Consider the following 24,577-nt stretch of genomic DNA (forward strand, 5'->3'; position numbering starts at 1 on the left):
CCACTGTCATTTGTTTACCAGATTTAGGAACAATGTTCCTCTGTCCCCAAGTCCTTGCCTTGGACTGCTGCTCAGGACTGGCTTCCTCTGTCTTTCATTTCCTAATTCTCATAGGAACTACTTTATGTCCCTGAGTGCAACCAATTCTGTGTAGGTTTTCTTTTCTATTGTTTATTTACCTGACCCCACTATGCTCTGCCTAAAATGAGGCTTGTTCTTCCTTTTCAGTGATGGTGAAAGTAAGGCAATGATTCATGAACCCTAATACCTGAGTGTTTGCATACCATAGCTACTCAGGGCCATACCCTAGCATCAGAGTCTCTAGGGCTAGGTATAAGGAATCGATATTTTGTAACAAGCTTCTAGGTGATCATGATAACCAAGGGGTAAGAGCTACTAGGGCAGAGGAGACCCCACAATCTGGGAACATGTGAATTTTGAATATTCCTTCAGAGAGGGATTAACTCATTGGCTTTAGCTAGTTACCCTGAGTTTGTCTCCTGCTCTGCAAAATGGTAGAGGGTGGGGCAACCTACTGGTTCTTACCCCACCCCCAGTCCATTCAGAAGTAGATCATCTTTTAATATTGAGGGAAAATTCTGTAAGGGCCCAGGCCCAACATTTTTAACTTAAGCAAATAGTTTTCCTAGGCTCCAAATTGTAAGATAAATCCATTTCTTTAGAAAATGTATTCAAATCACAATAAACCAAGTAATAATTACACTTAAACACAAATGTAGTACAGAATGTATGATTATCCAAGTAATATATAATAAGTAGATTAAAAAAAAATTTGTTTATACACTTTCCTACTCCTTCCAAAAGCCCTTTCCTTGCTGTCACCAAGCACCCCAGTCACTGGCTCTACTCCCTCCCCGCTCCCCCACCCAACACACACACACACACACACACACACACACACACACACACACAGTTTCCACTGCCAGCTGACCAGTGTCCTTTTACACTCTACTTCATGTGGGCTACAAGACATGCTGACTTAACACCATTGGAATCCCAAGGCTAGTAACTAATGTGCCCATTGTGGGAGCCAGTAGGAATCTCGCTTTTGCTGTTGAGCTAATCCTTATTATCCTGTCCTAGAATGCCACATTAATCCCTTATTACAAGTGATATTACAAACTATGCATAGGAATTTAAGGGTCATTGTAGATAGTGCTGTAATTCACCACGTTAAAAGTTAAATAGAAATTAGCGGTAGTTTAGTGTGGGTAAATAGGAATTTTCTTGTTCTGAAGGTGGAACAGTAGCTGTTTCTTTGCCTCATTCAGACTTAAGGCCACTTCCTGCTAACCTTGACCCACTAGGGAGGGTAAGGCCCATCTCTTCCATCATAGGGTAAGGTACAGCTTCCCCACTCCTGACTGGACATTTCCCAGTGGTGTCTTTACCTCAGGGAATGTACCTCCATCACCTAATGAACACACTGCCCTCTCCACACAAAACTAATCAACAGTCCAGCCTTTTCAGGCATCTGACAGTCAGACTCTCCTCCTGAATGAGACTACTCTTTTTCATGTCCAAGTACTGACACACCCCCTGCCTTCAGGGACAACTCTGCCTTTTGGTGCTAAACACAGACCAGGGTGGAGTTTTCCTTCAGGACTTTTGTGGAGGCAGGCAAGGGGTGTGTAAAAAAGAATTTAAAGTGATAGGGCAGAAAAGCTTAGCTGACCTGGAGGGCCAAAGTGGGAGGGAATGAAAAAATAAAAGCACTTCTTCATTTTGTTCTCCCTCTTGCAGAAGGAAGAATGAGATAAAAGTTAATTTCACTGTGTATTTTCTTGCCACACTTGTGGTTCTCTAATGTTTCATTGAGGTGAAAAGACTATCGAAATTACAAAGGATCCAGCCAACACCAACTAAATTTTCAGTGTGCTTATGTCATTAAAGAAAATGATTTTTAGTAGATCATCCATTTCGAAAATATTGTTGGGGGAGAGGTGCCTGGGTGGCTCAGTCAGTTTAGCATCTGACTCTTGGTTTTGGCTCAGGTCATGATCTCATTGGTTCCTGGGCTCAAGCCCCATGATGGGCTCTGCCCTGACAGCACAAAGTCTGCTTGGGATTCTCTCCCTCTTTCCCTGCCACCCACTTTCTATCTCTCTCAAAGTAAATAAACATTAAAAAAAAAAAACCAATAAATATTGTTGGAGGAAATGCTAATAAGTATGTTTCATTCTGCAAAAGTAGTGTTCAAATAATTCTAGGAAATTTTCTGCTATTCTCCTTTTTGAGAGCCCCATTCATATTTTAAAAGCTGGTCTAAATCCTGATATAAAAATCCTATTAAGCATTGTTTAACTCATTGTTTTCCCATTTCATTTATGTCCCCATCCCCTCAGGAAGAGCCTGTACCTTACTGACTTTAGAGATTGTGTTAATATTTTGAGCATGTTCAACTGGAAAAGATACTGGATCTTGCCCCTCCCAACCATGTGTAAGTGTGTGTTTGGGGCTTGATAACCCTCTTCAGAGATGCTATGGAGACATTGGCAGAACTGAATTTCTTGGCTTCCATCTCTCTCATGTTGATTCTAAGGAAAGACATTGCAATTTGGAAGTAAAAATAGCTTGGGAGATTGTAAATGGCAAAAGCAGAGGGAAAAGGAGGCAGAAAATGATAAGAGATGTAGCTAAATATTTATATATACAAAAAATGAAAACATGAGAAACGTTCCTTCTGAAATACATAATTAAGCTCAAGACAGAGTAGGCAGATGGAGTCAGTAATTACAGGTTCCTAATGTATCTAAAATTCCCGGAGAATGAAAGTGTTGCTACTGATTTTGTAGTTTCACAGTTTATAGCTTGTTGCTGTTTGTAATAGGCTCTGCTCCATTAACACTTGATGTTCCAGTTAGATAACTTGCATTTTAAATATCAACCTAGCAGAGCAAAGCTATACAATTTCTGACCTACTTAGACTATATGTGAGAAAACACTGTATAAACTAAGGTTATTATACATGTATCATAATTATTCCTATTACTATCATCCTCATTCCTATTAACGAGGCAGCTGTGGTGTCATAAAAAAAAGACCCAGGATCCGGGACCTCACATCATTCCAACAAAGATTTATTGAATGCTTGCTACTAGCTAGATACCCTGCTGAGCCCTTGGGATACATTACTGAATGAAACAGACTTAGATTTCTGCCTCATGGAACTTTCATTCAGGTAGGAATTGGGGAGACAGAAAATAAATAGTAAAGCAAAATAAATAGGTAAATATATAGCACATTAGTAAATAAGTAAATCATATGGCATATGAGAAGGTGATAAGGATGATTATAAAAGATGGGTTTTGTTTGTTTGTTGTTTTTGTTTTTTGTTTTTTTTTAGGCAAGTGAGTTTATCAACAGACTAGTCAAAGCAATGCTCATGGGAAACATGACATGGGGGCAAAGACTGAAGGAGTCAGCTATGTGGGTATCTGTGGGAAGGGAAGAGGGAACAGTCAGTGCAAAAGCTGTAAGGTGGGAGATGGCCTGTGTAGGAGTAGCTTGAGATGAGTATGTCTGGAACAGGCTGAGAGGGTGGGAGCTATAAGACACATGGGGAGATCATATAGAGCCTTGTTGGCCATCATCAAGTTCTTGACTTTTATTTTGAGGAAAATTGGAATCTGTTTCAGGAATGCAGAGGAGTGCAGTAAATTGACTTACACTTAAATTTGGGACCTGGTTGCTAAAGGATTTGTTTTGAATTCTCTTTGAATTACACGGGTTCGTATTTTCTTTCATGTGTATAGAAATAGAAAATAATACTGGGGCACCTGGGTGGCTCAGTTGGTAAAGTGTCCAACTGCGGCACAGGTCATGATCTCACATTTCATGAGTTCGAGCCCCACATTGGCTCTGTGCTGACAGCTCAGAGCCTGAAGCCTGCTTTGTTTCTGTGTCTCCCTTTCTCTCTGCCCCTCCCCTGCTCTCTCAAAAATAAATGAACATTTAAAAAATTGAGAAAAAAAAAAGAAAATAATACCAATTCCAACTACCTAGCTCTTAAACAAGGAGAATGAGGTAGGTGTTTTACTTTTTACCAACAGAGTTCTTCTTCAGAAAAGCACTCTAACATTTTTTTTATAAAAGAGGTTCCAATTTGTTGCCATTTTGGAAGACTGCCAAGTGCATGCCAGGTCCACCACCTTTTCTCCACTGCCATACAGAAGTAATGTTTCTCTCCCTGGTGTTAAGAGAGCAATCTCTGTTACAGTGAGAAGAGTTACACAGAGAACTCCAGTCCATGACCGCACACTGGAACTCCTCCCCCCATTCTCTTGATCAGGGTTATAATTCTATTGCTTTTAACTCTAACCTCTCCATCCCTTTCAAACTCAGGAACAACTACAGAAAGCCAAATTTGCTACCCACACCAATCACATAAGCAGGCCACTCATCCAGTTAGCCTGGTTCCATATTCCCCATGCCCACAACCTCCAACTGGAGAACACTCAAAGCTTTCCTTTTTATTTTTATTATTATTATTATTTTCATTATAAAGCTTCCCCACTCCCCTGCTTACTTTGGGGTATGCCAAGGGCAAACTATGGTAATGGACTCCCTTGCTAGTGCAAGCTTTGAAAAGACAGCCTGTTTCATGGGCCCTGTGTTTCTTTCTATAGAACCATCTTCATTCCCCATAAAAAAGGAAGGAAAGATGGAGAAGGGCAGGGAGGAGAGAAGTGCCCCAGAAAAAATATGTCAGTTTAGTCTCTGCAGTTTCTCCTGTTTCTCCCATGAACTTTGTGGCTTAAGGCAAAAGCAAATTTAATTAATTAATTTAATTAATTAATTAAATGTTTATTTAAGAGAGAAAGTCGGGGAGAGGCAGAGGTGGGGGTGGGGGAGAGAGAATCCCAAGCAGTCTTTACACTTTTAGCACAGAGTCCAACATGGGGCTATATCCCAGGAACCTCAGAATCATGACCTGAGCTGAGATCAAGAGTCAGCCTCTTAACTGACTGAGCCACCCTGGTGCCCTGCAAAACAAATTTTTTATATCACCAGAGTCTGTGGGTTGGAAGTCCAAATATGTGCTAGCTGAATCCTTTGCTGAAGGACTCAGTAAACTGGAATAAGTGTCTTCCAGTGTCTGCAATCTCATTTGAGGTTTGGCGTTCTCTTCCCAGATCACTAGCTGTTGGCAGATTTTGGTTCCTTGTGGTTGTAGGACTTAGGCTTTCAGCTCCCAGAGGCCACTAACCATTTCCTGCCTTCTTTCTACCTTTATCTACAACAGGGCAGTTTTCTTCCTTCAAGGCCTTTAGAAAAGGCCCTCATTCTCCTCCTCCTTTTCCTCCTCTTTACCCTCCTCCTCTGCCTCCTTCTCCTCTTCTTCTCCTTCTACTCCTTCTCTTTCTCTTTCTTCTTTTGAAGGGTTTGCCTGATTATGTCAGACCTATAGCAGGATAATCACATTCTTGAATAACTCAACATCAACTAATTGAAGACCTTAATTACATCTATGAAATCCCTTCATCTTTGCCTTGTAACATAACATGATTCCATCATATTTGCAGGTTAACTCCAGGGAAAGACATTATTCAAGAATGTGAGGCATTAGAGGTTTATCTTAGAAATCTACCTATTGGGGTGCCTGGGTGGCTCAGTCGGTTGAGCACCAGCTTCAGCTCAGGTCACGATCTCACGGTCCGCAAGTTCGAGCCCCGTGTCAGGCTCTGTGCTGATAGCTCAGAGCCTGGAACCTGTTTCGGATTCTGTGTCTCCCTCTCTCTCTGCCCCTCCCCCATTCATGCTCTGTCTCTCTCTGTCTCAAAAATAAATAAACGTTAAAAAAATTTAAAAAAAAAAAAAGAAATCTACCTATCACAGATGGAATGACCATATTAATAGATTTCAGAGTAAGAAAATTACTTGAAGTAAACACGAATATTACCTATGGATAAAGTCTGGATTCAGCAAGAGAACATGATAATCCCAAACTTATGTATACCTAAGGACAAAACCAAAATAAATTTATGTGCACCTGAGAAACAAAAATTGAGAGTAAAGAAAAATAGAGAAATCCACAAACTTCTTTGGAGACTTCTACCATTCTCACTCAGTAATTGGTAGAACAATAAACAGGAAGTCATTAAACACAAAACAACTGAACAGCACCATGAACCAAATGGAGATAAATGACATTTATAGACTATTCCACCAACAGTATATAATACATTCTTTTCAAAGGTACATGGAACAGTCACCAAATATTCCATATTCTTGGCCATTAAACACATTTTAAAACAATAGATATCATACAAGGAATGTTCCCTAATCACAATAAACTTACTAGAAATTAATAATTGAAAGATACCTAGAATAGCTACAAATAATTGGAAGTTAAACCACACTCCTCCAAATAGTCGATAGGTCCTAGAGAAAGTACCAAGGGAAATTAGGAGCTATTTTTAACTTAACTACAATGAAAAGGCAACATATTATGGGATAATGAGAGCTAATTTTTTTCTATTCTATTTAAAGTCCTGATTTGAATTTTTTCAAATATTGCTTTACATTGATCTGAACTAAGTAGCCTTCCTTCGTTTTGGTATCAAAATATTTGACACTTAAATTGGGTCTTCCAGGTAAGCATTCTATCTTTCAAAACAAAGCTAGAGTGAGATCTGTTGTGAAATGTGTTATATAGTATAATTTCATAAATACCTTGAACTTACTATCATCATCAGATTTTTCCATATGATTATTTTATTCTTAGAGCACAAATGTTTTTCTTTTATTTTTCTTTTTAATTGAAGTACAGTTGATATATATTAGTTTCAGGTGTGCAACATAGTTATTCAACACTTGTATACATTATGATATGCTTACATTGGTAAGTATAGTTGCAATCAGTCATCACACAAAGTTAATTCAATATTATTGGCTATATTCTTTTAATCCCTGTGACTTATTTTATAACTAGAAATTTGTACCTCTTAATCCTTTTTACCTAGTTTGCCTGTCCCTCACCCTCTTTTCATAAAAATTATAGAATTGTACCAATCAGGAAACTAAAACCCAAGGATATGTGCCAAGTAGGCATATAGCTGAGACCAGAGAGAGCCAGTTGTTCAGATTTCTTATGTGTCCTCCTTCCATCAAATTATCTTATTATCCTCATAAAGCAAAGAATAATTTCATATGGCTGAAGACATTAAAAGCAATCATTTCCTTGTTTATGTATTAAACACAATGGCCTATTGGTAACTCCTTCCATAACTGTTTCTTCCATTCTTTTCTATATTGTTTGCTCTTCCCAACTCACTACTCATTACATGAAATGCCAGATTCAGAGAAAAGCAATTCACTTAAAATTAACCACAAAGAAAATTACTCATATTTTCATGTTCAAAACCTCCACTTCCTTGATTTCCTTTTCCAGGCTTTAATTCTTCAAACTCTTCCATAACTTCATTAAGAAGGCCACTACACTACCATCATATTCTTTCTTATTAACACCATTATTTCTAATATTTATTGAGGATTTAATAAGCACATGCAATGTTTTAATGCTTGACCTACATTATCTAATTTAACCTTCACAAAACTTTCAAGTGACAGAGAACAGTAGAATTTGATTCTCTCCTCTAGGCTGGATTGGAGTTAGTGAAAATAAGTTGAAGGATGAACTCAATTTCCAATTCTTTTAGAAAAACTAACTTCTAAGTCAGAGTAAATATAGATCCATATTTCCAAGTTGCCCTGAAGGAAATATCCATCTCCCTGACAAGGCTTTTATTTTTGAATGTCTGTTCTCATTACAGACATCTATTTGTTTCATTTTTTAAGAGAAGAAAGATGAAATTACCGTATTTAGCCTTTTCTTCTGTTATTCCTTTAGGTTTTGGAAAAGTTCCTAGGATTAACTGACACACAAAGACAGGCCTGTAATCCCAGAGAGGCTGCACCAAGAAGGCATCATGGAGCTATGGCTGCAGAATCAGCAGACATCTGGGCATGGAATAAACATAAGAAGAGTACTAAATATTGTAGTTGTACCTTAATACCCGGTTGTTGGTAAGGCTTTGGTGGAAAGAACACCAAACTAAAATCTAGCCCAGCAATTTATAGTAGTATTTTACATGAATTCGTGCAAGCCATTTTCTTTTTCTAGGCCTCAGACGTTTTTCTCCTTGAGAAGTCCTTAATTGGAAGGGAATATGATGTACCAATAAGGATACCAGTTTTGGAGTCCAAAAGAACGGAGTCTGGATATGAGCTCTGCTACTTACTAGTGTCCTTTGATAAGATATGTGATTTCTCTCAACTTCAGCTGTGCCATAGGGAGTTACAGAATGGAATTTTTAAGAATGAGTGTTATTATTTCAAATATTTTATAAAAAGTTACATAGATACTCATTTCTTTTTTTTTTAACATTTATTTATTTTTGAGACAGAGAGAGACAGAGCATGAACGGGGGAGGGTCAGAGAGAGGGAGACACAGAATGTGAAACAGGCTCCAGGCTCTAAGCTGTCAGCACAGAGCCCGATGCGGGGCTCGAACTCACGGACCGTGAGATCATGACCTGAGCTGAAGCTGGCCGCTCAACCAACTGAGCCACCCAGGCGCCCCCATAGATACTCATTTCTTAGGGATGTTTTAAAGATTAATCTAGAACATAGCTAAAATGCTCAATATATAGTATAAACACAATGAATGTACCGATATTCTTTTTTTTCCAATAGTTGATACTTCTTTCATTTCTATTCCAGAGATAAGTGAAGAAGTCAATCCTATCATCCCTGCCTGTATGTATGTATATGTGTACATATATAGATATATACACACATATATGTGTGTATACATATACATACATACATACATATATGTGTGTATACATATACATACATATATGTAACACACACACATAGAAGATAGTATCATAATACATAAATGAACAGCTGAGATTTAAGAGAAAATAAAAGTCCCCAAAAGACATCATAATGAGGAATGAGAAGGATGAGTCTCAGCTGTACCTTGTTAATTGCTATATAGTGATATTCTATAGAGATTTTACATATAAGAGTCAATCTTGACTCTCAGCCCAAATATCATTGTATCACTATCTTAGCAAAAGCTAAAGGAAAGGTATCACTGTTTCTTTTGAACTTCCTTGTAGCCCTTTGATTATAATATAATAATAATTTCCTCCCATCCAAAGCCTGTTCAGTAAACTAATCAGTTTGGTGTGATAACTGCCAACATTAGATTTTCCAGACTTTTAAAAGTCCATCGGTAGTAGCTTCACCATTTCTTAACTACCTTTCTTTTTATTTTTTAAATTTTTTTCAACGTTTATTCATTTTTGGGACAGAGAGAGACAGAGCATGAACGGGGGAGGAGCAGAGAGAGAGGGAGACACAGAATCGGAAACAGGCTCCAGGCTCTGAGCCATCAGCCCAGAGCCCGACGCGGGGCTCGAACTCCCGGACCGCGAGATCGTGACCTGGCTGAAGTCGGACGTTTAACCGACTGTGCCACCCAGGCGCCCCTACCTTTCTTTTTATAAATTAACTTTAATGACTTATAATTTACAAATAATAAAACATACAGATATTAGAAGCACACTTTTATGAGTCTTGACAAATGTGTATATCTATATATATACCACTATGATATAGATACCAATCATGATATAGCATATTACTCAATGAAAAAAAGTTCCCTCACGCCCTTTCTGTCAATTCCCCAGCCACTACTCCAAGCAACCCCTAACTAATGTCTATCTCTGTAGTTTTGCCTAAATTATCATATGAATGTAATCATATGGAATATACACTATAGATAGATGATAGATAGATAGATAGATAGATAGATAGATAGATAGATAGATATACTACCCAATGTACTTGTGTTTTGGCTTCTTTTGTCCAAGATAATTCTTTTGAGATTCATCTTGTTGCCTGAATTCTTTATGGGACTTGGCTTGTTCCTTTACACTTCTAAGTAGCATTCCATTGCCTATTTTACTATTTCCTTCGCTTTTTTCTAAAAATGAATTTGTGTTCCTTTATTTATTTTTGTATGCATGTGAATTTTAAATTAAAATATAATTAAGACAATAAAATTAACTTTAAGAAACTTTTTTTAAAATTTTTTATTTATTTTTGAGAGAAAGAGAGAGAGAGAGAGCATGAGCAGGGGAGGGGCAGAGAGAGAGGGAGACACAGAATCCAAAGCAGGATTCAGGATCTGACCTGTCAGCACAGAGCCCAACACGGGGAGTGAACTCACAAACCAGGAGATTATGACCTGAGCCAGTCAGACACTCAACTAACTGAACCACCCAGGCGCCCCATAAAATTAGCTATTTTAAAGTGTACAATTCAGTGAGTTTTAGTATACCCACAGAGGTGCAACTATCACTGCTTCTAAATTCAGAACATTTTTATTTCCCTAAAAGAAGTCTCATATCCATTAGCAATCATTTCTCATTCTCCTCTTCTATCAGCCCCTGGAACCCAGTAATCTACATTCTGTCCCTATGGATCTGTCTATTCTGGAAATTTGATATAAATGGAATTATATTATATGTCATCTTTTGCATCTAGCCTCTTTCACTTAACATTTTCAAGGCTCATTCATGATGGGGCATGTATCAGGGGACTAAAGTCGCTGGAATTCAGGATGATCTGATTAGTCGGCAATATACTGAAGTACTGAGCAAAGCATACAATAGTTTTGTTTTTTTTTTCTTTAGAATGGAATTACTATTACACTACAGGGGTGAATTGAATTTTGGTACTGCAGGAAGTTTGGAGAATAAAAAGCCGAGTATCTGAGGCCCTTTCTACCTATATTATGTTCTACTTTTCCATGAACAGGTTGAATCTAAGAAAGCACTTCATGAGGATTCATTGAATATTATTATTTGCATGACTTTATACTCAGAATAATGTAAATAATATTAACACCTCAGTGACATGATGACTCATTTAAAAAGAAGTGAGACTATTGAGGGAGGTGGTCAGGAAAAACAGAATTTTGTACGGACTGTCTTCCTGTATTGTGTTTAAGACAATAGTCTGTACTCTGGAGATTTCCAGAAGAAATAAGCTTACAATTGGTTTCTTCAAAACCAGGCAATATCCAAATAAGCATATCTAAGTGTTGCACCATCACAAGGATAATTTCCTTAAGATTAATAAAAGTATCGGGGCACCTGGGTGGCTCAGTCGGTTAAGCATCCGACTTCAACTCAGGTCACGATCTCGCGGTCTGTGGGTTCGAGCCCGGCGTCAGGCTCTGGGCTGATGGTTCAGAGCCTGGAGCCTGCTTCGGATTCTGTGTCTCCCTCTCTCTCTGACTCTCCCCCATTCATGCTCTGTCTCTTTCTGTCTCAAAAATAAATAAACGTTAAAAAAAATTTTAAAAAAAGTATCCACCTCTATATCTATCCAAACATCCATCAATTCATTCAATATATATTCATGGAACACCTATATTACTCAAGTTTGGTGCTAGATATACAAAATGCAGAGACTAGACATAATTCCTGTCCTAAAGGTAAACAGAACTGCTCCCACTGCTTTGGGAGAAATACGTGTTCAATGAATAGAATATAAATGGAAAATTATATTCCAGCAGTCAAAGACAGCACTCGAGAGTTAAGTAAAAATCAGACTTTTTTTTGGCAACTAAAGAATTTGAAAACTATAAGGAAGTGTTTTAGGAAATTGCACTGGAAAGTACCATGATTAGGTTAACATTTCAGGAAAATCACACTGATAGCAGTGTAATGGAAGGATTTGTTTAGGAGATCAGTTAATTGCAGGGGCAAGGCTAAAGTATGACAGTTGAGGTCCACTCCAGTCCTGATCATGCTACTTATCAGTTCAAAATCATGAATGGCTCATATTCAGTTTTGAGGTAGGAAATGGGTTTATAAGTGTTGTGGTATGAGAAATGGTGATACTTTGCAGTGGAGTATCTTCAGTGTGGTTTCACTGACGTTTCTCATCTGAGCTTGCTTGTTTGCATTTGAGGATGTCACAGAGGATACAAGCTGTATAAACCAGGAGCTATGTGAAATTAGATGTAACAACAAATGCCATTTAAGAATATGGCTGAAATAAGTCAGACTAAGAACAACAAACACCATATGATTTCATTCATATGCAGAACCTAAAAACAAAACAAAACAAAAAACCTCACAAATGAATAAACAAACAAAAAGTAGAATCAGACCTGTAAATACAGAGAACAAATTGATGGTTGCCAGAGGGAAGAAAGATAGGGGTGGGGCAAAATGGGTGAAGAGGATTGGGAGATCTAGGTTTCCAGTTATGGAATGAGTAAGTGTCGGGATAAAAGGTACAAAATAAGGAGCATAGTCAATGATATTATACTATCCATTTGTATGGTGACAGATGGTAGCTACACTTGTGGGGAACACAGCATAATCCATAAACTTGTTGAATCACTAACTTGTACACCTGAAAGTAATGTAACTGTGTGTCAACTACATTGAAAAAAATTATCAAAAAAAAAAAAAAGAATATAGTTCAGGGTGCCTGGGTGGTTCAGTTGGTTGATTTTGGATTAAGTCATGGTCTCAAGGTCTGTGAGTTTGAGCCCCACACTGGGCTCTGCACTGACAGTGTGGAGCCTGCTTGGGATTCTCTGTCTTCCTCCCTGCGTGTGTGCAAAAGCAGAGGAAGCCCTCCCTGCTCTTGCACACACGCATGTGTTCTCTCTTGCTCTCTCTCTCTCTCTCTCTCTCTCAAAATAAATAAACCTTGAGGGGAGAAAAAAGAAAGAACATAGCTGAAACTACAAAGAACCAGGCATTCAGATTTTCTATTTTTCTCTGTTTACTAAGTGCTCGCATTCCCCTTGCAAACCAGAGAATACTTTTATAAACATTCTAAAATTAAAATTTTATTAAATATTGAAGAGGGATATATAGAAAGATGTCAGCTTAATGAATCCAGCTTTCTTCTAATTCCAGTATGAATTACAAAGCAGCCATATCACTGGATATAAATAGCTAAAAGGCAGCTGATGCCAATGTGTGGTAAAAGCCTCAAATTTGCGATCCAGAAATGAGTGTTTGCTTCCTTCTAGACTTTATATAGGCCTGGGTAGTAATATAGCAGAAGTTTGGGTAGAGAGAAATCCAGCAGTTGCCTGGATCCCAGATAGGGAAGGAATTAAGGAAGAGATCACCAAACACTAGTATTAGTGTTCTCCATTTTCCTGACCCCCGTAGTGCTGAGAAAGAGCTACATAGGTAGGCTGAGTTCTCTCCATCTTTGACACTTCTTATTTTCAATATATTTTTAAACTTTTATTTATTTAAGTAATCTCCACACCCAACATGGGGCTCCAACTCACAACCCTGAGATCAAGAGTAGCATGCTCTTCCAACTGAGCCAGCCAGGCACCTCCGTCTTTGACACTTATAAAGAGAGTAAACATAAGACTGATGACATATTGGCCTGCCCAAATGGCCACCCAGCCTTTCGCCACCTAGAGCATTATCTCCATTCATAATAATGAACGGTTGAAGAATACCAGAATTCCTAAGGGGGTTAAACAGCTAAAGGAAGAAATTCAGAAAAGTTAAAAGAAAACTCTAAGGAAAGAGAGCTTTTGAAAGAGAAAGACAACAGCTAATTTAAGAAAGTAGAGTATAAGTGCATAAAAATTACTCTTAACCCATGGATCAGAGAGAATATTGACAAGAATTGTAAGTCATATAAGCTTTCGTAAGAAGTAATGAAAAGGAGAACATTTTCTACAAATATCCGTAAGACATTACAAAATATATATTCTGAAGGAACCACACAGCTTTAAATTCATTGATAAACAAATGAGAAAGGTAAAAAATAAAAGAACTTATTATCCATCTGCAAAGTTCTATAAAGGACTACAAAACAATTTTAAATATGTTGGAAAAAGAAATGCTATAAGGAAAAATCCAAATGGATAACATAGGAACCCCAAACTAGTCTGAAGAATAAATGAATTCAAAAGTTGTCTTTTTTTCAAAGGCCAATGAAACAGATAAACCCCTTTGTGAACATGATTAATGGAAAGAAAAAAATAAACATGTACAAAATGTGATATTTAAAAAGAAAATAAGTAGAATTGGATGTGGGATGCAAGAGAAAGAAAGAAGTGAAATAGAATTTAAAGAATCTGTTCTTAGTGACTGGAAGGACTGTGATGCCATATCTAAAATGTGGATATGACTAAAAGGCTGAAGGCAATGATTATGAGTAGAGTTTGGACTTGTTAATTTTGAGATACTTATTATATATTAAGTGGTGATGTTGAGTTAGTATTTAGATACATAAATTGCATATGCAAGAGGTAGTAGTTTTCATAGTTAACAGGCCTGGTTGGAATCATAAAATTTGGGAGCAAAAAGAATGTAAACAAATAAGCATTTATAGCAAAGGATTAGATGAGATTACCAAGGGAATGGGTTTACTTATAGTATATTTAGAACTCTAGTGTGGTAGGGTTCCCCTCCCTAAGGAGAGAAACAAAACAAAACAAAACCCTCAAGGCAACCTGGCTATATGCTTATATGACAACATCCCTCAGACCTTGTAACATTAGACCACTTAATAAGACTACATGCCTGGGAGACAAAGAAATAGAAAATGTATAAAAAAAAAAAACTATGCCATGTGGTGTTTGGGGCTCAGTTCCTGGATAAGAACCCAACTGATCTGTGCAGGCATGTGCAGATTAAAGTTGCTTCCTGGAAAGAAAAGCCTTGGTGTCATGACTTTCTGTGCAAGAATCCTGCTACACTAGGGCACTGCTATATTAAGTTAAAGTGAATAGAAAGGAACCAACAACATAAACTGAGAAGGAGAGGCTACAAAGGTATAAAGAAACAGGTGACAGACATTTCTTATAAAGCTAAATATAGCAAGTAAGATGAGAGTTAAGAAACAATCATCTGGACCAAGATGATCCAGTAGTCAATTTTACATTCTCATTTTATTTGACCCATTAGCAGAATTTAACTCAAAGAGGTAATTTCTTCCTCTATGAACAAAGTCTATATTTGTCTTCCATGAAACCTCTGTATCCTTAGTGTTGAGTAGTAAAATTAACAGGCATGGGATCATCTTTGGAGATGGGGCAGGCTTACCTAGAAAATGTGAGGTGAATTGTCTTTTGACTGCTGATAGAGTCCTAGAAGAAAGGGTTGGCTTACTCCAAGTATATGGATTTCTGTGACACCCTATGGATTATACTGCTGGAAGGGTAGAGGATGAAAGGAGTTGACTTCCCATAAGAATAATACAATAAGTATTGACCAAGTAGGTCTTTTCTAACAAATACAAGTATGGTTTAATTACAGAAAATTTATTAGCACAATTCATTTCATTAATGAAATATATAGGTCATATTAACAGCTGAGAGAAAAGTTATTATCAAATTCAAGAGCCATTAATATGAAGATAGAATAAGAAGGAAAAACTTAAGAATGATGAAGAGATAAAACATATTTAACAAAACTCAACACCAAACATAACTTGAAATGTTAAAAAAATAATACCAATAATAATCAGAAAATATATAGGGATTACCATTACCCTATCATTTAATTATGCCTTCTAAAAACTGCTGAATGTAATTAGATATGACAATGAAATAATCGGCATAAATATTGGAAAAGTAAAACTACACTTTATTTTAGGATGATTTTATGGTATGCTTTGAAAACTCAAGTACTATTTAAAAATATACATAATTTATAAGGATTTGTTAAAGTAACTACATTATCAGATATTTGTACCAAAATCAAGTTTTCTCTATATAAATAATAATAAATACAAATTCAACAAATTTATTCATAGTATAGAAAAAATGATAAAAATTATTATTATTTTTTTAATATATGAAATTTATTGTCAAATTGGTTTCCATACAACACCCAGTGCTATCCCAAAAGGTGCCCTCCTCAATACCCATCACCCACCCTCCCCTCCCTCCCACCCCCCATCAACCCTCAGTTTGTTCTCAGTTTTTAACAGTGTCTTATGCTTTGGCTCTCTCCCCCTCTAACCTCTTTTTTTTTTTTTCCTTCCCCTCCCCCATGGGTTTCTGTTAGGTTTCTCAGGATCCACATAAGAATGAAAACATATGGTATCTGTCTTTCTCTGTATGGCTTATTTCACGTAGCATCACACTCTCCAGTTCCATCCACGTTGCTACAAAGGGCCATATTTCATTCTTTCTCATTGCCACGTAGTATTCCATTGTGTATATAAACCACAATTTCTTTATCCATTCATCAGTTGATGGACATTTAGGCTCTTTCCATAATTTGGCTATTGTTGAGAGTGCTGCTATGAACATTGGGGTACAAGTGCCCCTATGCATCAGTACTCCTGTATCCCTTGGGTAAATTCCTAGCAGTGCTATTGCTGGGTCATAGGGTAGGTCTATTTTTAATTTTCTGAGGAACCTCCACACTGCTTTCCAGAGCGGCTGCACCAATTTGCATTCCCACCAACAGTGCAAGAGGGTTCCCATTTCTCCACATCCTCTCCAGCATCTATAGTCTCCTGATTTGTTCAAAATGATAAAAATTAAGAATACATTTAACTATCAAAGCATAGAACTGGAAAGACATGACTTCTGGCATGAAAGCATGGGTAATTCACTGACCTACTTCTCAGTAAAAATGGTGAAAATTATGGAAAAATAAATAATGACCTTGGAAATTACTGTAAGGGCAAAGAGCCCTTGAAAAAATTTTAAGAAAACCCATAAAAATTCAGAATGAATTTCATTTTCATAAGAGTATGAAGAATTTTCAACATGAGAACACTCTCAAAAATAGTAGAGGATTTGACAGAAGTCAGTTAGGAGGATATTTGTGGCTCTAATGAAGATACAGTCTAGACTGTTGGCTAGCTAGTTTGTAGGAGAGAACTGTAGAATAAGAGAATTGGAGGAAGCCCTCTTAGAGTCAAAACAATTATCAAATGCTTACCTCATAGTATTCCATGAAAGAAGTCACAATTTGATTACATTTGTTTGTATAGAAATGTATACTCTAGAGCATTATTGAAAACAGTGAAGCGTTTGGTTGGGAATTAGTGGAAATTAACAGCTGGGTATGGTCAGGGAAAGAATGGAAAAGAGCCCTACCAGTACTGCTCTCCTTACAGCATGACTGTGGGTGTACACAGAGCTGTGTCTCCCTGAGGAACAACATCAGAGGTTTATCTCTATGGATGTAAAATATAATTCTGTAATATAATCCAGCCAGCCACTAAACAAATCAATAAGCAAATGAAAATAGCAAGCCCTGGAGGGTGCGGATCAGTACTCAGAATTGTTATATTATCTAAAAAGCACAATTTCCAGGGGCACTTAAGTGGCTCAGTCGGTGAAGGTTGAGTGTCCGACTCTTGATTGGCTCAGGTTATAAACCCAGGGTCATGGGATTGAGGTCCACTTGGGGCTCCAACCTGAGTTCAGAGTCTGTGCTCTCTGCTCTCTGCTTCTCTCCCCCACTTGCACTCTCTCTCTTTCAAAAAAAAAAAAAGTACAATTTCCAACAACAAAAAAAGGATGCCAAGAAAAGTGTGACCCAATCAAAAAAAAAAAAAAAAAAAAGGCACACAGTAGAAACTGCCACATTACTGTCAGATGTTATATTTAACAGAAAAGAGATTTCAAAGTAGCATTTCTAAATATGTTCACAGAACTAAGGAAAGTATGATTAAAGAAGTAAGGGAAGAATCACTATAATGCTCAGCTGAAACTAATATAACACTGTATGTTAGCTAATTGGAAATAATTTTTTTTAAAAAAGAAGGAAAGATATTATGAAAATGTCATAACAATAAGAAAATATCAATAAAAAGATGGAAATTATAAAAAAAGAACTGAATGGAAATTTTGGAGTTGAAAAGTAAAACTCAAAAATTCACTAGAAGGCCCCAACTTTAGAACTGACATGATAGAAGAAACAATTGGTGAATTTGAAGAAAAAATTATAGAGATTATTCAATCTAAAAAACTGAGGGAAAAAAAGATGAAGACAAGTCAATGGAGCCTCGAGGAATTATGGTATAATGTTATCATTAGTCATACTAACATATATGTAATAAAAAAAGGGAGGAGAGCAAAAGGAAGAGAAAAAAATATTCAAGAAATATAAATGAAAAGTTCCCAACGTTATTTAAAAGAAATAACCCCTACATCCTGGAAGCTTAATGAACTCCAAGTAGGATAAAAGTAAATAAACCCATAAAAAGACATAATATAGTAAACATGCTAAAAATCAAAGACAAGGCAAAATTTGGAAAGCAGCAAGAGAGAAATAATGGACCATTGACCACTGACAAATGAATCCAAATAAGATTAACAGTTGACTTCTCAAAAAAAAAAAAAAAAAAACAATGGTGTTCACAAGTAGTTGAAAACTGACACCAATACCAATCTTCACTTATATTTCTTTCAGAGCATTACCAAAAAAAATAAAGTTTACATTTTTTTCTATATTCTCTTTTTTCCCCTATATTCTCACACCTCCTAACTCTTCTAGAGCTTCCTACTCTCCATCTAGGTAGTCCACTTTACCAAAAACGGTTCTTTCCATGAAGAACGAGACTACCAGCTCTTGTCTTTTTGTCCTTTCTTTTTTATTTCCACTTCTCCAGTACTGTTTGTACCTATTCCAAAACCCAACTTACAAAAAATGAGAACTCTCTTTAGGGCTTGAACTTAAACAGGAAAATATAAAATTCTCTTTTTTAAGGAGGGTTGGACTATTGGAGTGCTAAGGAATATCAAAAAGTAGCACAGGTTAATCTGTGGGACCTCATTCAGGGGTTATTTGGGTTTTCACTCTGAAAGAGAAGTTTGAACCAACATCTGAAGGATGACTAGTATTAGCTGGATGAAGAATGGGAAAGAACATTACAAGCAATGGCGATTATTTGCACAAATATCCTGAGGTAGAAATGAGAATGATGCATTGGAGAAGCAGAAAAAGAATTTTGTTGCTTGAAAAGCAATGAGTAAAGTTTAAAACAGCCATGAGGTAAGGTTTGTGGTTTACACAGGTACAGAATGTGTTATATTTTGTATTCCATATTAAGCCAGTGTTTTTCTCTATTTTCCTTCCCATAGTTGACATTTCATGACTCTAACTCTTTCAATCATGAATGATTAACCTACTGTCATTGACCTACCTGGAAAGGATCCACTCAAGTGCAATATCTTAATTCAGAGAGTTCCAAAGAAATATGGCTTTATTATTTTTAAGCACAGGCAGAAATTGGCAATGTTCACATGGTACTTCTTACAACTCCTTAGAGGGATGTTTAAGGGGGTGGAAGAGGCTATCAGTAATTAGTAGCAACATTTGAATATAATTAGACCTTTGATGCCTTATAAACTGATCCTGAATAAAAGTTTAAAGCTATGTTTGTATTCTTCAATTTTTTTCAGAAAAAAAGCATTTCTGTCAAATTTCAAATAAGGAAGTGAGTTAAAGAGGTTTTACTAACATCATTTGGCTCACCTGGGAGGCCCTAAATACATACGCAGGATTTCCTAGAAGACAATCAGTTTTGACTTTAGATCAGTAACTAAGGAAGCCTCCCTGCCTGAGGTGAAAAAAAGCAAACCAACAAACAAAAAAAAGGACAGAATTTCTTTCACCTGACTTAATGATGTTTTTGCATATCTTCCCCACCTACCATGCAGCATTTAAATTTTCTCTACTTTGGAAATTTCTATCCTGATTGTGTCTACTTCTACACACTGCGATTTGGGGGGCAGGGGAGGGAAGGAATGAGGAGAGAATTGTAAGGAAAAATGTGCCAGCTCATCAAGCCTGCTCCCCTCCCAAAAGGTGATATATATGCACATAATTGTGTGAGGGAAAGAGGGACCATTTTACCAAGCATGAGGGTATGAAGTCTTGTGAACATGAGTGTGTTGAGTATTCTTGTATTTTTGTGATTTTTGCATCTGATTCAGTGTGAAAGATGAGAATGTATGTGATATATATACATATATCTCACACATGTGTGTGTGTATATATCTTTCAAAACTTATTCATAAAACAATAAACTGAGACTTCTGGTCTATATATTGCAAGTCTCTTTTCTTTGGATGTCTGCCTGTGAAAAGCTTATGAAATAGAGACTAAATTACTTGTTTGAAATGTCTGGTTACAGCTACTTATTTTCTGTTTTTTAACTGTTACTGATCAACCTATTAATCAGGAACATTTATTAATTTTACTGTGCTGAGAAGGAAGGGGTGTTACATATGGAAACCTTAACTTTAAAGAACTCAGCAACAAAGAGAAATTGCAAGAAGGCATCAAGCTGCTAAATATAGTCTACTCTCTTGAGTAAACAAATGAAGACAGTTCTTTTCAAGAGCACTCAAGAGTAAAAGCATGGTGAAGCACAGTGTTCTTGCAGGGAGAGATTATAATTCCTTTTTACTAAGTCCCACCTTATGGGCTACACATGTCAAGAAGGTGGTTTGTCGGTTGACTGGGTTTCATTTTGAGCCACTGTTTATCCAGAAACTCCCATTCTCTCTTTTTCTTTCTCATCAGTGAAAATTGTGGAATAGAATGTATTTATTTCCTATTTGATAGTCTCAGATGTACAGAGAAGGGAAACAAACATATGAAGAAAAGAAGGAAGGAGTGAATCCAAGAAAGAAAGGCACCGAGGATAAGCTGAAAAGATAAGGACATGAGAGTAGCCAGAGGTCTAGACTCTAATAATTATTTGGCCATTCAAGATATGAAATCATATCCTCTGCTCTTTCAGTTAGTAGACTAAAATTGTTGTCGTCAGTTTTCAAAATGTATTCTGTGGATGATAGATTACCTTGTGAGGTAAGAGATAGGATTTTTATCTATTTCATGATATGAATTTGATTGGGAAAAGACTCTATCTCTAATACATATTTGAAAATCCTTGGATTTTTACTAGTCTTTGTTTTAAAATCTAGTTTGTCTGATACAAGTATGGCTACTTTGGCTTCCTTTTCACCTCCATTAACATGGTAGATAATTCTCCATCCCGTCACTTTCAATCTGCAGGTGTAACTAGGGCTAAAATGAGTCTCTTGTAAACAGGGTATAGATAGATCTTGTTTGTGTTTGTTTGTTGTTTTTTTAATCCATTCTGATACCCTATGTCTTTTTATTGGAGCATTTAGTCCCTTTACATTCAGAGTGGTTATTGAAAGATACGAATTTAGTGCCATTGGATTACCTGTAGAGTTGGTGTTTTTGGTGATGTTCCCCAGTCCTTTGTAGTCTTTGTTGCTTTGGTCTTCTTCTTCCTCTTTTTTTCCCCCTCCACGGAGAGAGTCCCCCTTAAAATTTCTTGCAGGGCTGGTTTAGTGGCCACAGGCTCCTTTAGCTTTTGTTTCTCTGGGAAACTATCTCTCTTTCTATTCTGAATGACAGCTTTGTTAGATAAAAGTCCTCTTGACTGCATATATTTTCCCATTCAGCACATTGAATATTTCATACCACTCCCTTCAGGTTTTTCAGTGGACAGGTCTGCTGCTAACTTTATTTGCCTCCCCTTGTAGAAGGACCTTTTGCCCCTACCTACTTTCAGAATTCCTTCTTTATCTTTGTACTTTACAAGTTTCACTATGATATATCATGGTGTTGCTTTTTATTTTTTTAGGGGAGTTCTTTGTGCCTCTTGGACTTGAATTCCTGTTTCATTCCCCAGATTAAGGAAGTTCTCAGCTATAATTTATTCAAATAAACCTTCTGCCCCTTTTTCCCACTCTCCTTCTTCTGGGACTCCTATGATACAGATATTTTATTTTATGGAATCACTAAGTTCCTTAATTCTCCCCTAGTGATCTAATAGTTTCCTTTCCCTCTTCTTTTCAGCTTCATTATTTTCCATAATTTTATCTTCTATATCACCTTTTCTCTCCTCTGCTTCTTCAATCCTTGTTGTGACTGTATCCAGTCAGTTTTGCATCTCAGTTATAGCATTTTTTTTATTTCAGCATGACTAGTTTTTAGGTCTGTGATCTCTGCAGCAAGGATTTCTCTGGTATTTTCTATGTTTTTTTTTCAAGCCCAGCCAGTAGTTTCTGACTGTTATTCTAAGTTCTTGTTCAAATATATTGCTTATGTCTGTTTTGAGAAAGTCCCTGGCTGTCATTTCTTCTTGACCTTTCTTTTGGTGGGAATTCCTCTATCTTGTCATTTTGCTAAGTTTCTGTCTTTGCATATTTTAAAAGCTTGTTGTTTCCTGCACCTGAGAGTAATGCTATATTAAAAAGGGGTCATACATTGTCCAGGGCCTGGCACTTCAGGAGTGTTTCTGGTGTATGCTGTGTGCACTCTGCTGTTGAATGCGGGTTGCTCTTTCTCAGTGGTTAGTCCTCTATAGGGTTCCTCCTTGCTTTCAGTGGGGGAGTGTTTGGTCTTTTAAGTAGGCATGCTTTGATTTGTGTGTTAGAATAAGCCTGGGAAAAAAAAAGGGGGGAGGGAGCCTGATCCTAAAAAATGAGAAAAGGAAATGGAATAAAAAAAAAAAAACCCAGAGAATCAAAAACTGTAAATCTGTTTCCAAAGAAAACAAAAGGAAGGAAGGAAGGAAGGAAGGAAGGAAGGAAGGAAGGAAGGAAGGAAGGAAAGAAGGAAGGAAGGAAAGAAGGAAGGAAGGAAAGAAGGAAGGAAGGAAGGAAGGAGAAAAACTGAAGCCTGATCCAAGAGAGAGAGACAGAGAGAGATATAGAGAGAGAGAAGGAAATGAAACAGACAAACAAACAAGAAATTATGAGCCTAATTCCAAAAGGAAAAGAGAAGAAATAAAAACATGAAAAAGAAAGAAAACAAAAAATGAGCCTGGTTCTATTCCCACAAGAACTGCAGGTTTCATTATGAAACACTCATGTTTCAGTATTCTCATGGAATTCAGGGTGCTGCCTGTGCTGGTATTCTGGAGAAGAGGGCTACTACATTGGCTTAGAATCAGTCTTTTCCCAGTAAATAAGCAGTTGCCAGACTCAGGGGGGCAGGCTTTGGTGTAAGTGGATCCCACCTCCATTGGGGGCCACTGTGCTGCTCACTGGCATCCCATGGTGTTGGTGTTGGGCAGAAAATGGTGCCACCCCAATCTTTTGTCCTGGACTGAGGATCTCCCCCCCCCCCCCCGTCACTATTCAGGCAGCCCTTACAGAATATTAAGGGCACTCAGCTCACTCTGTACCACAACTCTACTGAGCTGGGATTCAAAACCTGAAGTCTTAAAGGACCTGGCACCACATGGACCCACCACCCTCCTCTAGAGTGGAAATTCTTCATGCATGTCTGAAGTCCTTCGTCCCAGAAAAACAGTCCCATACCTGCACAGTTGGGGAATCTATGGTTTAACACTGCTAAAAGCAGCAAAAAGGTTATATTCCCTCTGGGTGAGCCTCTTTCCCCTGCTGATGAAAGGCCTCTTGCTGGCACCTGCAGTCTTTTGTCCTTGGAGAGGCAATATACCCTCCAAAAGTATTCCAGGAAAGGTAATATTCTCTCCCAATGTGCCCTGGAGATCCCTACACCACACTATGCACTCTGGGGCCAGCTCCTTCCTTCTCCCCAGGAGTGCATGCCACAACTCCACTCTGAAGAAAGTCAAAACTTTCAGAGTTTGAGCTGCAAATGCTGTTTGCAAAAACAAAACAAAACAAAACAAAACAGAACACCTGTGACACTTAGTACTTCCTACTCCCTGGTCTGTGGTCCAAAGAGGTTTTCCTCTTGTTTGAACCTAATGCCACACTCTCTCCACACTTTTCTCTTTCTCTCCCTTTTGTCTCTCCACAAAAAGCTTTCTCTCCCCTCCACGGCACCACCATTTTTCTCTCACCCAATTCACTTCCATGCATCTCACACCCACCAAGCTGTCTCCCTCCAACCTCAAAGCTCCTTCTACCACTTCACAGATCAATTTCCTGGGTCAATATCCTGGGTGTTATAAATGATTTGACCTTAATACAGCTGTGTTTGAAGGAAAGCCCAAGGACCCCCTACCTCTTCATCATCTTAACTCCTCCCCCAGAGATTCTCTTACTTCATCATAGTTTGGTCTCTTGAAGGTGACAGTTTCCTTTTACAGTGTCCAGGAGTTCAGAGAGAAAAGGATTTTTTAAAAGACCACACAGGAGATATTTTCAAGATTTCAGTGATCTCAAAGGGAGGCAAAATACTGTCACAGATACTGCCGCTGTTTTTACTCTCATTTGATCTATATTCCCTTTTTACACCAAATTAAATTCCATGGTCAATTAATATGATCACTGCTTCACATATATTTCAATTTTTCCCTCCATCTAATGTTATTGGACTCTTGAATTAAAAATGAGCCTTGCTTAAATGCAACTCCTCACCCACTCAGAGCTTCATCAGTATAGCTAAATGTGGCTGGAGAAAAGCATATTAACCTATCTTAATATATTTTAGCCACTCAGGTTAAAATATGACCACAAACATCAAGTATGCCCTTTATTGCTCTGCAATCAAGCTACATTTCCCTAGTCCACTCATTTTATTACTT

This window comes from Lynx canadensis, chromosome D1 (assembly GCF_007474595.2).
Source record: "Lynx canadensis isolate LIC74 chromosome D1, mLynCan4.pri.v2, whole genome shotgun sequence".
Lineage (NCBI taxonomy): Eukaryota > Metazoa > Chordata > Mammalia > Carnivora > Felidae > Lynx > Lynx canadensis.